Source organism: Clarias gariepinus, chromosome 6, assembly GCF_024256425.1.
Source record: "Clarias gariepinus isolate MV-2021 ecotype Netherlands chromosome 6, CGAR_prim_01v2, whole genome shotgun sequence".
NCBI classification, from domain to species: Eukaryota; Metazoa; Chordata; class Actinopteri; order Siluriformes; family Clariidae; genus Clarias; species Clarias gariepinus.
In genome coordinates this window covers 23,897,077-23,905,281 of record NC_071105.1, presented here as the reverse complement: position 1 = coordinate 23,905,281, position 8,205 = coordinate 23,897,077, and positions in this window count along the sequence as shown.

Here is an 8,205-nt window from a genome sequence, read left to right as displayed (position 1 = left end):
GCATTCCTAGTATTAAACCACTCCTGAACCAGAGACAAAGTCTGTCAGAGATGTCAATTTTCCTCTTCCAAAACTACTACTAACTGGCTTACTGAGCATGATATTGCTGTGCTTGAATGACCAGACTGAACAGGTTGTCCTCATGTGTAGACCCAAGGAGAATCTATGGGGCAATGTCAAGGTGAGATGAGAAACACTTAACCCAACAATAATGAATAGCTAATGGCCACTTTACAAGCAACTTGGTCTTCAGTAACGCTTAAGTTGTGCCACAGCATGATTGTAGAGACACGCGTCCTTATGGCTAAAATGGGTAAAACTTGAACTGTGATACTTTCTTGGGTTAGAGGCAATTAGGAGAAAGAAGGCAGGTTTTTCTCTAAAATTCATATTCAATTTATTTTAAAAAGTTTAAATTATTTTAAAAACATTCATGTCTTCTCTTCACAGTCTGTCCTCACAGCAGAATTTGGTTGACTGTAGCTGACATTGGAGTTCACGTCTGTGTGCTGTGGCTCTTGATGCACTAACTTAAACCTTTTCCCCGCTCAACTTCTTTTTGAGTTTTCATACTGGTATCAGAAACTAATGAACAAACAAACAAACAAATCTGTCTGATCCTGACTGCCATTTGTTTGTACAGTAGACAAGGTTCCAGTGGCAGGAACCGGCTGCACACAACACGGCAGCTGGCTTGCCAAATATAATGGCACCAATTATGAATTTAGACATTTACATTAGGATTTCTACCTCATTAAGTTGGGCAGCCTGTTCTTCATACAAAATGACTAGCAGTGGCTTCTTAAGTCAGATCTTTGGTGTAGCCTTCCACAAGCTTCTCCATAGTACTCTATGATTTTACATAAAACTGTATTATGCAGATTTCTGTTGTGCAAAACTTTCTGCTGCACATGTACACTCTAATCAATACTTTCGTTTACCGACGCATACACGCTCTTTCACAATTCTCTACATTTTATTTATGTAACTCCCCTTCTAAATATATAACCAGATCCTAATTTGCAGCAAAGATTTAATTTATCTATAAAAATAAAAGGAAGGTTTTGTTTGTACATTGGTTGGAACTTGAATTTAATGAAACTTTCAGTTGTTATGTATTTGCCTGAAGTTCTCAAGTTCTCTGAAGAAATGTGCATAAATAAAATCAAAAATATTTTTAAAAGGGATGGTATGAGCAGTTTTGTTCCAGATTACCTCACAGCAGCCATTGCTTTTTTGGACAAATACAGCACTTCTGCCCTTTAGGTCAGCATGGCTATACACATCACTCAACATGCAAAACATAGAAATAACCATAATGCCGTAGAATGTGAAGAAATACTCACAAAAACACAAACAAATGTAAGACGCAGCATGGCTTATTCCAAAGCATGGTATGTAACTTTTAAAAACTGAATCTTTAAAGATATATTAACAAATCATTGTATGTTTATTTTTTCTGTGGGAAATTTAAATGTAGGGTTTCAGCTCTTTATCAGAAGTGAATTAAATCTTTTGAACAAAACAAGCTTTCATTTCATACCAAACATCCCATATCTTGCATACCTACCATCATTGATACCTTCATCTACCCCTTCAACAAAGGGGTTGTACATGATGATTACACTTCCTAGGTACCTTAAATGCCCGCTTTTTGTAAGCTGTTAAGGTCTTAACGCCCATTTCACAGGTGCATGTTAATTAATTGAAACATTGTTTAAACCCTTTGCAATGAAGATCTGTAAAGTTATTTGGATTTTTACAACATTATTGTTGAAATACTTGAAAAAGGGGCGTTTCTTTTTTTTGCTGAGTGTATGTATATATAATGTATATTTAATATTTATAATATAATATTTCTTCTTCTTTGTCTTTCGGCTGTTCCCTTTCAGGGGTCGCCACAGCGAATCATCTGCCTCCATCTAACCCTTTCCTCTGCACCCTCTTCTTTCACACCAACTAACTTCATGTCCTCTCTCACTGCATCCATAAATCGTCTTTTTGGTCTTCCTCTAGACTTCCTGTCTGGCAGTTCCAACCTCAGCATCCTTCTACCGACATATTTACCATCTCTTCTCTGAACATGTCCAAACCACCTCAATCTGGCATCTCTGACTTTATCTCCAAAACATGTAACATGGGTTGTCCCTCTGATAAACTCATTCTTGATCCTATCCATCCTCGTCACTCCCAAGGAGAACCTCAACATTCTAAGCTCTGCTACCCCCAACTCTGCCTCCTGTCTTTTCTTCTTATATATATATATATATATATATATATATATATAGTAATGTGCAAAAGTCTAAGGCACCATATTATAAGTTGTACCAATTTTGTTATATGTGTTTATTCAGGTTCTTCGGTAATGTTACTTAAGTTATATATGGAAATACTGAATATATATATACAGTGGGTACGAAAGGTATTCACACCCCCTTAACTTTTTCACTTTTTATCTTGCAGCCATTTGCTAAAATCATTTAAGTTCTTTTTTACCCTTATTAATGTATACACAGCACCCCATATTGACAGAAAAACACAGAATTGTTGACATTTTTGCTGATTTATTAAATCAGAAAAACAGAATTACATGGGCCTAAGTATTCAGACCCTTTGCTGTCACACTCATATATTTCACTCAGGTAAAGTTTTGCCCAGCCTTTTCTGATCATCCTTGAGCTGGTTCTACGCCTTCATTTGAGTCCAGCTGTGTTTGATTGTACTGATTGGACTTGATAAGGAAAGCCACACACCTGTCTACTGTATATAAGACCTTACAGCTCACAATGCATGTCAGAGTAAATAAGAATCATGAGATTAAAGGAACTGCCTGAAGAGCTCAGAGACAGAATTGTAGCAGGGCACAGATCTGGCCAAGGTTACAAAAAAAATTCTGCTGCACTTAAGGTTCCTAAGAGCACAGTGGCCTCAATAATCCATAAATGGAAGACGTTTGGGACGACCAGAACCCTTCCTAGAGCTGGCCGTTTGGCCAAACTGATCTATTGAGGGAGAAGAGCTTTGGTGAGAGAGGTAAAGAAGGAAAAAAAATCAATGTGGCTGAGCTCCAGATGCAGGCAGGAGATGGGAGAAAGTTGTAGAAAGTCAACCATCATTGCAGCCCTTCATCAGTCGGGGCTTTATGGCAGAATGGCCCGACGGAAGCCTCTCTCCAGTGCAAGACACATTAAAAAAAACACCTGAAGGACTCCAAAATGGTTAGAAATAAGATTCTTGAGACAAGATTGTAGTTTTTGGCCTTAATTATAATGTATGTCTATAGAAAACCAGGCACTGCTCATCTCCTGTCCAATACAGTCGCAACAGTGAAGCATGGTGGTGGCAGCATCATGCTGTGGGGATTTAAGCTGCAGGGACAGGACGACTGGTTGCAATCGAGGGAAAGATGAATGCAGCCAAGTACAGGGATATCCTGGACGAAAACCTTCTTTAGAGTGCTCAGGACCTCAGACTGGGCCGAAGGTTTACCTTCCAATAAAACAATGACCCTAAGCACAAATCTAAAGTAACGAAGGAGTGTCTTCACAACAGCTCTGTGACTGTTCTTGAATGGCCCAGCCAGAGACCTGACTTAAACCCAATTAAGCATCTCTGAAGAGAGCTTAAAATGGCTGTCCACCAATGTTTACTTGGTCAAAATGATTGCTCGTTACTTTCAGCCATTTTCAGTTGTTGAGGATAAGGGCTTTAAAGAATTTTCAAATCTTCTGGACTCATTACACATTCTACCAAGTAGAAAAACTATACTGCCTAGGTTTTATAACAAGCTAAGGGCAGAAATAATCGATAAAATCGAGGGTGCCTCTACTGTATGTCTTACAACAGACTGCTGACTTCTGTGAATGCCACAGATTACATGGCTTTGACTTGTCATTTTATAGAGGATTTTCGGATGACATCCTGTCTCTTGGACTGTTTTGCCTTGACAGAAATACAGGCTGCTTCTCACCTAGCAAGAGAGCTGTTCAGGGTTGCTGACGAATGGGATGTGAATAACAAAATTGTAGCTTGTGTAAATGACAATCCCAGCAATATTGTTTCAGCTCTGAGAGAACACCTCCACTGGAACCACATACCATGCTTTGCTCATACGTTAAACCTCATTGTCAAAGCTGCACTGCAGGAAGTCCAAAATGTGCTGCAAAGGTGAAGTCTATTGTTGAACACTTCTACAGAAACACAGTTGCTTTAGACAGACTCAAGGCCACACAAAAACAGATGGGACAGGAGCTGCTGTGTCTAAAACAGGAAGTGTCCACAAGGTGGAATTCAACTTATTACATGTTGAAAAGTTTTGCTGATCTGAAGGATCCAATCTCCATCCTGGCGCTCACCAAAGCTTCTTTGCCAATATTAACACCAGAGGAATGGGAAATTGCCAAAGAAATTGTTGATATCATTAAGCCATTTGAGGAGGTCACCACTGAAGTGAGTGCAGAAAAGTAAGTAGTTTATCTTTATTTTTGCTTAATGTTTATAATAAACAAGATTTAAAACTCTATTGTTTATATATGAATACTTACATTAAAAAACGTACAATATAGATGTTGATTTGGTTATAAAATCATATAAAATATAATTGTTCATCTTTATAGGTTTGTGACTGCCTTTAAAATAATTTTGATGTCAAGAGGTCTTCTGAAGACTTTTGACTTTCCATACTTCAGATACAATAATGGAGATGTGGGCCTATCTTGCAGAGCCACTTTTACCCCGCACATCCGACCCTCTAGCATGGTGGAGGAGGAGTTCCCCTAGACTTTGTATTGTGGCTACATCTGTGCCATCTAAAAGAGAGTTTTTTCTGACAGGGAAAAACTGTGTGTGTGTGTGTGTGTGTGTGTGTGTTTATTTTTTGAAAACAATATTGTTGTTAGGCTTTATATTGTAATATATTGATAGCTACAGTGGTGTGAAAAACTATTTGCCCCCTTCCTGATTTCTTATTCTTATGCATGTTTGTCACACTTAAATGTTTCTGCTCATCAAAAACCGTTAACTATTAGTCAAAGATAACATAATTGAACACAAAATGCAGTTTTTAAATGAAGGTTTATGTTATTAAGGGAGAAAACTCCAAATCTACATGGCCCTGTGTGAAAAAGTGATTGCCCCCCTTTTAAAAAAATAACTGTGGTTTATCACACCTGAGTTCAATTTCTGTAGTCACCCCCAGGCCTGATTACTGCCACACCTGTTTCAATCAAGAAATCACTTAAATAGGAGCTACCTGACACAGGGAAGTAGACCAAAAGCACCTCAAATGCTAGACATCATGCCAAGATCCAAAGAAATTCAGGAACAAATGAGAACAAAAGTAATTGAGATCTATCAGTCTGGTAAAGGTTATAAAGCCATTTCTAAAGCTTTGGGACTCCAGCGAACCACAGTGAGAGCCATTATCCACAAATGGCAAAAACATGGAACAGTGGTGAACCTTCCCAGGAGTGGCAGGCCGACCAAAATTACCCCAAGAGCGCAGAGACAACTCATCCGAGAGGCCACAAAAGAGCCCAGGACAACATCTAAAGAACTGCAGGCCTCACTTGCCTCAATTAAGGTCAGTGTTCATGACTCCACCATAAGAAAGAGACTGGGCAAAAACGACCTGCATGGCAGATTTCCAAGGCGCAAACCACTTTTAAGCAAAAAGAACATTAAGGCTCGTCTCAATTTTGCTAAAAAAAACATCTCAATGATTGCCAAGACTTTTGGGAAAATACCTTGTGGACCGACAGAAGTTGAACTTTTTGGAAGGTGCGTGTCCCGTTACATCTGGCGTAAAAGTAACACAGCATTTCAGAAAAAGAACATCATACCAACAGTAAAATATGGTGGTGGTAGTGTGATGGTCTGGGGTTGTTTTGCTGCTTTAGGAGTTGGAAGGCTTGCTGTGATAGATGGAACCATGAATTCTACTGTCTACCAAAAAATCCTGAAGGAGAATGTCCGGCCATCTGTTCGTCAACTCAAGCTGAAGCGATCTTGGGTGCTGCAGCAGGACAATGACCCAAAACACACCAGCAAATCCACCTCTAAATGGCTGAAGAAAACCAAAGGAATATTAGAAACCCCTGTTCAATTTCTCATTAATGCAATGATCTAATCAACCAATCACATGGCAGTTGCTTCAATGCATTTAGGGGTGTCAAGACAATCTCCTGAACTCCAAACTGAATGTCAAAATGGGAAAGAAAGGTGATTTAAGCAATTTTGAGAGTGGCCTGGTTGTTGGTGCCAGATGGGCCAGTCTGAGTATTTCACAATCTGCTCAGTTACTGGGATTTTCACGCACAACCATTTCTAGGGTTTACAAAAAATGGTGTGAAAAGGGAAAAACATCCAGTATGCGGCAGTCCTGTGGGTGAAAATGCCTTGTTGATGCTAGAGGTCAGAGAAGAATGGGCCGACTGATTTAAGCTGATAGAAGAGCAACTTTGACTGAAATAACCACTCGTTACAACCGAGGTATGCAGCAAAGCATTTGTGAAGCCACAACACGCACAATTTTGAGGCAGATGAGCTACAACAGCGGAAGACCTTACCGGGTACCACTCATCTCCACTACAAATAGGAAAACGAGGCTACAATTTGCACAAGCTCACCAAAATTGGACAGTTGAAGACTGAAAAAATGTTGCCTGGTCTGATGAGTCTCGATTTCTGTTAAGACATTAAAATGGTAGAGTCAGAATTTGGCGTAAACAGAATGAGAACATGGATCCATCATGCCTTGTCACCACTGTGCAGGCTGCTGGTGGTGGTGTAATGGTGTGGGAGATGTTTTCTTGGCACACTTTAGGCCCCTTAGTGCCAATTGGGCATCGTTTAAATGCCATGGCCTACCTGAGCATTGTTTCTGACCATGTCCATCCCTTTATGACCACCATGTACCCATCCTCTGATGGCTACTTCCAGCAGGATAATGCACCATGTCACAAAGCTTGAATCATTTCACATTGGTTTCTTGAACATGACAATGAGTTCACTGTACTAAAATGGCACCCACAGTCACCTGATCCCAACCCAATAGAGCATCTTTGGGATGTGGTGGAACGGGAGCTATGTGCCCTGGATGTGCATCCCACAAATCTCCATCAACTGCAAGATGCTATCCTATCAATATGGGCCAACATTTCTAAAGAATGCTTTCAGCACCTTGTTGAATCAATGCCACGTAGAATTAAGGCAGTTCTGAAGTCAAAATGGGGTCAAACACCGTATAAGTATGGTGTTCCTAATAATCCTATAGGTGAGTGTATTTAAATTATTTTATTTTATAAAAATAAATAAATAAATAATATAAACATCTTTGTAATACTGTGTGGTGTTTATTTTAGATATATAAATATAACTACATAGCGTCTATGGGAGTCACGTGACAAAAGAACGAACGATTTGGATTAGGAGACTCATGAGAAGAACTGTTCAGTTCTGTTTCCTGTGTAATGCACTGCATAGTGTCTATGGGAGTCACATGACAAAAGAACAAATGATTCGGACCAGTTGAGAGGTAATTACTTATTTCTGTTTCCTGTATATAACCTACGGAGGTTTTGTGATGATTTGCGCATGCATGCCCATGATCATTGCCCAAAATGAACAAATCACTTCCTGAGACTACTTGTTCTTTGAGTCATGTTAAAGACTCAATAGGCGGATTAAAGCATGTGAGTCGGGGAGGGTTGTGAAACTGTCTTCTGTCAGCTTGCTTTACACCGATTGAGTAAAGTTGTGAAACTGCTTCTTCCTTTTTCAGTGGGTTGCTTTATAATTTACACCATTGGAGGGAATTTTTAAAATTGTCTCTTCCTCTTTTTGACTGGGTTAAGCTCAGACTCCTAAACAGTCATTTGCACAATTTGCACACTCACTGCAAACTTGCTCAAACACATTGCAGACGTTTTTACACACTTTGCAGATTTGACTGTTTATATTACATATTTTCATATTCCATATTCTGCTTGTTAATCAGTGTCTAATATGTCTTTATCTATTCTATTTTATACCTACCTGTATCTTTATTTAATTTTATTTGTCATGGCATTTATTTGGGACAGCAAAGAAATAATTTCATTGTACAGTGGAACCTGTTTCTTTACTGTGCATATAACAATAAAACTTGAAACTGAAAGAACAACAAAACTCGAAACTGAAACAACAAACAGCCATCAAACAACAGCCC